The sequence below is a fragment of the Hemitrygon akajei genome, unplaced genomic scaffold, assembly GCF_048418815.1.
Source record: "Hemitrygon akajei unplaced genomic scaffold, sHemAka1.3 Scf000054, whole genome shotgun sequence".
NCBI lineage: Eukaryota > Metazoa > Chordata > Chondrichthyes > Myliobatiformes > Dasyatidae > Hemitrygon > Hemitrygon akajei.
The window spans coordinates 642,827-651,445 of NW_027331940.1; the positions used below are offsets into that span (position 1 = coordinate 642,827).

Consider the following 8,619-nt stretch of genomic DNA (forward strand, 5'->3'; position numbering starts at 1 on the left):
AAATTCATCAGTCCGTAGGACTTGATTCGAAAATGCATCAGGCTTGTTTAGATGTTCCTTTTGAAACGTCTGATGCTGAATTTTGTGGTGAGGACACGGGAAAGGTTTTCTTCTGATGACTCTTCCATGTCGGTTATATTTGTGCAGGTGTCGCTGCAGAGTAGAACAGTGCGCCACCACTCCAGAGGCTGCTCCATCTTCCTGAAGGTCTCTTGTAGTCAAACGGGGGTTTTGTTTTGCCTTTCTAGCAATCCTACGAGCAGTTCTCTCGGAAAGTTTTCTTGGTCTTCCAGACCTCAACTTGACCTCCACCGTTCCTGTTAACTGACATTTATGAATTACATTACGAACTGAGGAAACGGCTACCTGAAAACCCTTTGCTATCTTCTTATAGCCTTCTCTTGTTTTGGGGCATAATTTATTTATTTTAAAAGCAGCTGCCAGGAGGAGCCCACAGCTGCTGATTTCTGGGACAAGGTTTGAGGAGTCAGGGTATTTATGAAGCCTTGAAATTTCCATCCCCTGGCCTTCCCTAACGACGACAGTAAACACGCCAGAGCCCTCACAAGCTCATAAAGGTCTGAGACACTGGTAAAGCTTATCTGAGACCTCAAATCTCTTGGGGTGCCCAAGCTTTTGATTGGTGCTCCTTTTATTTTCTTTCACTCTGAAATTGTACAAAACGAAAATAATACACTAATCTTGTTTAAAATGCAGAAAAAGAATGTTTCATCTTTAATTTTATGCCTTTTGGAGATGAGTTCAGCTTCTACTCACTGAACTATTCACAGAAACAGAAACTTTGTCCAGGGCTGCCCGAACATTTGCATGTCACTGTACATGAGGCGGTGGAAAAGCGGCACAAGATCCGGACCGAAGAAGCACAAAACCTCAAATGTTGCCATGGAATTTTACACGCAAACTCGTGACTGCTGAGCGGGACAAATTACCACTGTCAATATACCATCCATCTGTTCCTTAACGTCCAAGGTCGAGGTGTTATTTTTCAACTGGACTCCACGGATATCCCAGGATACATTTTCACTGATCACTTTTCAGTGGCATACATTTCAAACGTTTCACATCACTGTGGGGATCCTGGAGTAAAGCATCTCTGGTCATTACGTTGCCGAAATCTTAAACTTAATCTTTGATTAGAATGATTGGCTGTAAGGTTTTATAAGGTGATATAGTTAAGAATGTAACTGGGGAAAGATGGGAGGTATTTCGGAGGAACAATACACGTTGAGTCAGGAGCGGAGCGTATTCCGAGATAAGTATTTATTCCTGATGTTCACATTGCAGGAGAACCTCCACGGCCAGCTACTGACCCTTATGCGGGCTCGGGATATTTCGCCCATGCTTTAATTTTACATGGAATCACAACAAATTCGATATATTGAAAAGGACCGTGATCCCAACTCTATACCGATATGCGATCTCCCACCGTCACCTCGTTTCAAAACTAAACAGTATCCAGTTTTCCTGTTCTACATTACCGTCATTACACAGGAAGGTTTTAACCATACTTTCGGATATTCCCGCAGAACTGCGATGTCAGCGTTGTGATCAGTCCTTCCTCCCTGGTCCTTTAACTGGAATGGAATGTGCGATACCAATGGTAAGATACTTGGCTTCTGTCTGCGCTGCAATATCATCAGAAGATCGCTGGTTCGAGACCTGACAATATTAGGTGTTGATGTTACCAACTGTTTCCACTGCGGCTTAAACTGTACGAAGCATAAATATTTGCGCGGCTGACGTGGGGTGGCTGTGGTGCTGCTCGCGACAGAGCAAACAAAGAGAAGCAGAGAGATTGAATGTGTATGTGTGTGTGTGTGTGTGTGTGTGTGTGTGTGTGTGTGTGTGTGTGTGTGTGTGTGTGTGTGTGTGTGTGTGTGAGAGAGAGAGAGAGAGAGAGAAGGAGTGGGGGGGGGAGAGGCAGACGGAAAAGGTGGAACCTGGAATACTGTGGTGGAGAATTTGAACAGAGAGACTGTATGGTGAGACTAGGAAGGAGTGGAATACAGGAGGAGGAAAAAGAAAGCGATTTAACATTTTAAAGTAGGTTTGAAATTTTGCAGCACATGGTTATTCTTCCTGATGTTTGTCTGAATGAGAACATTTGAGATGTGAGCTCCGTTGAAACCACAATGCATCCTCATGCGACAATACATGACAATAGGTTTGAAGGCTAATTCTCCCGTGTACGTTGCAATGTACGTTATCCACGAACCTCCTTAGGTTTAAATCTTTTTATGTTCTCCTGGAAATTATATATAATTTCTATTAATTCTTCTTTCTTTAATTTACCTTTACCAGGTTTGAAATACAATGCGCTATTGCGAGAAAAGCGAATGTTCATTATATTTACACCTGGATGCCCATGACAGTAAACTTGAACACAAACTGAAAAGTTGAGTCTCAAGTTCATTTGAAGCACTGAAACCCAGACAATGTTTCTGCCCAGGATTGAACTGGGGACCTTTCGCGTGTGAAGCGAATGTGATAACCACTACACCACAGAAACCGTGCAAAGCCTTAATGCTTTGCGCTCTTGAGCAATGACCCGAGGCACCCCCTCCCCGCCCTGCTCTGAAGCAAAGCAATAAGTACAAAACATTTCCCACTGTTCCTTTCTTTCCGTTTTCAGTAACACGTATTAAATAGTTCAGGTCTTTATTCCCTGGAATATGGGTATAAGTTGAGTATTACAAGGACATGGCGGTGGAACGAACCCAAGTGCTGAACACGGGCGTGGAATGGGTGCCAAGGGAGTGTTTACCCGGAGTCTTGGTTTTAGTAGAGAATTCAGGAACGATGTTAGACTCAGAAATGATCGTCCTAAGAATCATGGGGTGAGGCTACTCAAACACGACTCGACCAACGAACTGGCACCTTCTAGTTGTGATAATAGGGTTTTTATACTGCATTTGCTGATGGAAAACAGGTGTTTGTATTTAGTGGAAAATGGGAATGATTGAGAACTAAACGAGGTGATTGAGGCCCAATTCCGGAGGAAGATAGCCAGGTGCCAGAAGGGACCATGACAATACCAGTCCCCCCCCCCCCCCACCAACAGGAGCCTTCCGGCGATCCTCCAGGCCTGTCTGGATGGTCCCGATGAAAGTCCTGGATGAGGGAAGGGTCTAGGATGAAAGAGCAAGGGACCCAGGAACACTCTTCAGGACCATGCCCCTCCGAGTCCACCAGGTATTGGAGACCCCGGCCCCGACGGCACACATCCAGTAGTCTTCGGACGGTGAATGCCGGATGGTTGTCGATGAGACGGGCAGGTGGGGGAGTCTCAGCTGGGGGACACATGGGGCTGACGGAAACTGGCTTTAACTGAGACACATGAAAAGTTGGGTGAATGCGCATGGACCTTGGCAGCTTTAGGTAGACCGCTGTGGGATTGATAATCCTTTCAACCTTGAATGGTCCCAGGAAGCGAGGGGCGAGTTACCTATATTCAGTTTTGAGCGGGATGTCTTTGGAGGAAAGCCACACCATCTGCCCAGGTTGGTACCTCCGGCGCCGGAGTCCAGTGTCAGTCGGCTCACTTCGTATTTCGATTTGTTGATCTGAGTAGGGCCGTGCGTGTTTCCTCTCAAATCTTACGGCACCGATCAATATGGTCCAGAACCGACGGTACGGCAATCTCCCCTTCTTGCGCGGGGAACAGCGGGGGTTGGTACCCAAGGGAGCACTCGAACGGAGACCGCCCAATGGCAGAGCTCACCAGAGAGTTGTGGGCGTACTCAACCCACGGGAGGTGGTCGCTGCAGGTCGACGGCTTGTTTGCCGTTACACAACGTAGCGTCGCCACCAGGTCTTGGTTGACCCGTTCCGTCTGCCCGTTCGACTGGGGGTGGAAGCCGGATGACAGGTTGCCCGATGCACCTAAGGCTCGACAGAAGGCCTTCCATAGCTGCGAGACGAACTGGGGACCTCGATCGGATACGATGTTCGCGGGGATTCCGTGGAGGCGGAAGACGAGAAGATCTGCCGTTCCTTGAGAGGAAGACAGTTTAGGGAGGGCCATAAAGTGCACCGCCTTGGAGAATCGGTCCACCACGGTGAGGACAGTGGTGTTTCCGCGGGAAGGGGTAGACCGGTGACGAGGTCTAGGGCGATGTGTGACCAGGGATACCCAGGGACAGGTAGAGGACGAAGAAGACCCGCGGGTGGTCGATTAGAGTCCTTTCCCCGGGCACAGATGGAACAAGCAGAGACATAAGAACGGGTGCCCCCTCCGTGGACGGCCACCAAAAGTGCTTCCTCAGGAGAGCCAGGATCCGATCACTCCCGGGGTGGCAGGTGAATCGGGATGTATGCCCCTAGTGGAGAACTTGAGGCCTGACGGAGACGGGCAAGTACAGGCGATCGCCGGGTGCATTCCCTGGGTCGGGGTCGTCCCGCTGGGTTTCCTTTACGTTAGCCTCGATCTCCCAAGTGGGGGTGGCCTCCACGCAGGATGGTGAGAGGATCGTCTTGGGAATGGAGGTGTCATCTTTGGAGTCATGTTGGCTGGATAGCGCGTCCGGCTTCCCGTTCTTGGATCCTGGACAGTACGTGAGGGTAAACTTGAACCGTCCAAAAAACAATACCCAACGGGCCTGGCGGGAGTTCAATCGTTTGGCGGTCTGAATATACCCCAGGGTCTTTTGATCAGACACACTCGCAGAAATAAAGAAATCAGGGACCATAACTGTCCTCGACCCCGTCACTCGCGGAAATAAAAACAGGGACGATAATAGTCCTCGACCCGTTACTGGCAGAAAAGAACAGCGACCCAAGTCTGGAGCGGGCCAGGTGGATTGGAAAGGGGCACTAGCATAGCTGACGGCAAATCCACAGTGGCTGGTGTTTTAGGGGTTAATTGGAAAGGTGCATCCCAAATAAGAATAAATATTCGAAAGGGCGGGTGAGGCAACCATGATTGATACTAGAAAGTAAAGACAGCATCAAGGCAAAAGTGAGGGTTTATAATGTAGCAAGCATTAGAGGGAAGCCGGAGGTTTTGGGACGCTTTCAAAAACTGGCTAATAATGGAGAAAGTATCTTTGTTCAGACATATGAATATTAAAAGGGATGCAAGAGTGGATGTCAGAAAGCTGGAAAATGACGCGGAAGAAGCAGTAAATGGGGTAACAGAGAAGACGGACGAATTGAATGAATATTTTGCGCCAGGCTGCTCTGTGGAAGACACCAGCATAATGGCACCGAGAAACACGTGTCAGAGGGCATCAGTGAGATTAGATGCTGTGACCTGGAGAAGGTGCCTGTGAAGCTGAAAGGTCTGAAGTTAGATGTCATCGGGACTAGTTGGACTTCACCCCAGGGTTTTGAAAGTGGTAACTGAAGAGATTCTGTAGGCACTCCTTCACGTATCATTATATATATACAACAGCTCCATAGCAAAGAAAACCCAGCAGCGTCTCTACTTTCTGCGAAGGCTGAGGAAAGTCCAGCTCCCACCACCCCCCGATCCTCGTCACATTCTACAGGGGTTGTATTGAGAGTATCCTGAGCAGCTGCATCACTGCCTGGTTCGGAAACTACACCATTAATGATCGCAAGACCCTGAAGCGGATAGTGAGGTCAACTGAGAAGATTATCGGGGTCTCTCTTCCCGCCATTACGGATATTTACACTACACGCTGCATCCGCAAAGGAAACAGCATTATGAAGGACCCCACGCACCGCTCATACGATCTCTCCTCCCTCCTGCCGTCTGGGAAAAAGGTACCGGAGCATTCGGGCTCTCACGACCAGACGATGTAACAGTTTCTTCCCCCCAAGCTATCAGACTCCTCAATACACAGAGCCTGGACTGACACCTTACTGCCCTATTGTCTTGTTTATTATTTATTGTAATGGCTGCACTGTTTTGTGTACTTCATGCAGTCCTGGGTAGGTCTGTAGTCTAGTGTAGTTTTATTCTGTCTTGTTTTCTACGTAGTTCACTCTAGTTTTTTGTACTGTGTTATGTAACACCATGGTCCTGAAAAAGTAGTCTCATTTTTACTATGTACTGTACCGGCAGTTATGGTCGAAATGACAATAAAAGTGACTTGACTTGATATTCGAGAACAGATCGGATGACTGGAGAATTATGACTGTCACTCCACTCTGAAAGAAGGAAGTTGGGCTGAAGAAAGGAGAATAAAAGAAAGGCAGCCTGACTTCAACGTGTTAAATAACTCAAAAGATTCGAAGCACATTGAAGATCAAAGACAGTTGAGGAGAAAGGGCGGAGATTTGTCAAATAAATCATCGTGTGGTACGGTGAAGCACCTTGGAAGAAAGGATAAAAAAGTCTCTGAATGGGGAAGGTTTTCTGAAATCAGAGGTGCAAAGAGACCTTGTGCAATATTCCGTAAATGTTTACTTCCAGGCTGAGTCAGCGGTAAAGGAAGGCAAATGCAATTTTAACATTCGGTTCAGGAGGGGTAGAATATAAAAGCAACAATGTAATGTTGACATATGTCCGAAATTATAAACCTGATTCTGATCCTGACATTTATCCCCAACAATGGAAATCTGCTTCATTTACGATACTGACGGCAGTATTATCCCTCCACATTCACGTTCTGACGTAACTGTGTTGAAACAAATTCCAAAGCTGTCGAATTATACTATTTGTATAGGAATGATGAATCACCTTTTCCATTACCGAAAATAAATCAAGTACAACCCTCACTTCAGTTGTAGTGCTACGGTAGGTGCTGAACATTGATGGAGCTGCGATGGCCGAGTGGTTAAGGCTAAGGTTAAGGTTAAGGAATGGTTAATGGGGATTCGCCGCGCAGGTTCGAATCTTGTTTGCAGCGCTCAAACTACAGCGCCAGGGAATAGAAACCTCACTGCCAATAAAAATTTAACACCCTGGCTGCTGTCTGTGTTCAGTTGACAACTACGTTTCAGCCGGCAGATTTATAGATTTTTACACTCATTGTGCAAATTTCATTTCTATTATGACTCTGATCAATCCCCCTCTGGGCAGCATAAACGCTTTGTAGTTTGCAGCTTTACCGACTTGAAAAACTAAAAGAATCAAATGCAGAGAACGGATATTTCAGCGTCAGTGTGAAGAAGTGGACTTCATCCTTTCACTGAATTGGGCAGCACGGTCTCTGAACGTGAAAAGCTTTTGCCGGTTTCATATCGTCACTGTACAGACTCCCCATTGCTCTTTTGTACAGCGGGCGATCCCGCCTATTGCCATAGACAAATCGGTTCGCATCCCTTCCGTTAAAATCACCCTCGCCAATTGTCACTGAGCGATGTAATTGTCCGACATCAACCCATCTCGTCAAATGACGTGCAACCTACCTAGCTCCCATTCGTGTATGCAGATGTCAATCCAACGTGTTATCCAGTTGCGGAAAGGGTTTCACCCGAGTTGCTCGCTCCCACAGACTCTGACTGCTTCTGCCTCCCCAAAGTCCCGTCAATACTGAGCAAAACTCAGAACAATGTCCCATTATATAACATTCATATCCATATGCTCCTGATCGAAGCTGGGAGCACTGTCAGGGCGTCGAAATAAAGGCGGGCGACAGAAGTTTATCTCCTCTCACCGGGGGAGACGGTAGAAGACTTGGTGGAGGACACCGGCCGACTTTTGACCGGCAACTGCTGTATGGGGGGGGGGAGGGAGGGGAGGATTGAGAAAAAGTCTGGGCAGCCTGATCTTATTGAATGCCAGGGCTGGCTGAAGAGGACTAGAGACTCGCCCTTCTTTCTGTTCTCTGTCTGTTTAAAGAAAAGGAATAAACAGGCCTTTCTTGGGCCTGGATGCTCTCCCGTGGATATAATAGTTCGCAATCTATGTCATCAGTTTGCCTGAGGAATCATTTCCAAGTCTGAAACTGGCACAAGATTTATATCTACCGTTTGTTAATGATGCAGAATTGTACAATTTATGTTCTGCGTACTGTCTGTCTTTTCGAGCCTGCAATGACGCTGCAAGTGTTTCATTGTACCTGTCCCTCACCGTCCCTATGCACACGGCAATAAACCCGACCGGACCTGACAATCCTCACTGAGATTTGAGCAGTGATGACCCCGGGCAGATGAGTCAAAGTGATGTAGGCAAACTGAGTGAATAGGACCAGAGTCCAATATGGGAAATGTATGTTCACCCTCTTCTACAGAGAGACAGCATCTCTGAGTGGATTGAGGTGCAGTGAGGAGTGAAGAAGATCAAATCTACATTGTATCGATTGCATTGTATTATTGTCTGTAAGACCTCGCACAGTTACTTCCAGCTTTATTGAGACTGCACCTGCGATATTTTCATTGTCTAACAAGTGTCATACAGAACAAATAACGAATCGCTGCAGAAACAGTGTATAGCGGGTCAGGCAGCATTTGTAGACGGAAAGAGGTAGTACACGCAGTAGAAAGCAGGAGAATGGGGCTGAGAGGAAATGTCGAAGCAAACCCGATGGGCCAAACGGCCGAATTCTGCTCCTATATTTTGTGGTCTTATGCTGCTGAATCAGGCCGATGCAGGTTAAGCATAGACAGGAATGTTGTTGCTGTGGCAGCAAGTTAATACACACGATAATTTAAAATAAGCACATTAAATAACAGCAGACAATATCTTAA

General features: G+C 47.0%; 1 non-coding gene across 1 annotated transcript; it reads right to left on the bottom strand.

Annotated features, from left to right (window-relative positions):
• Positions 1–2,457: 2,457 nt before the first annotated feature.
• trnav-cac (transfer RNA valine (anticodon CAC)) lies at positions 2,458–2,530 on the bottom strand. The gene has a single exon. It is a non-coding gene; the product is annotated as a tRNA-Val (tRNA).
• Between the last annotated feature and the right edge of the window lie 6,089 nt (positions 2,531–8,619).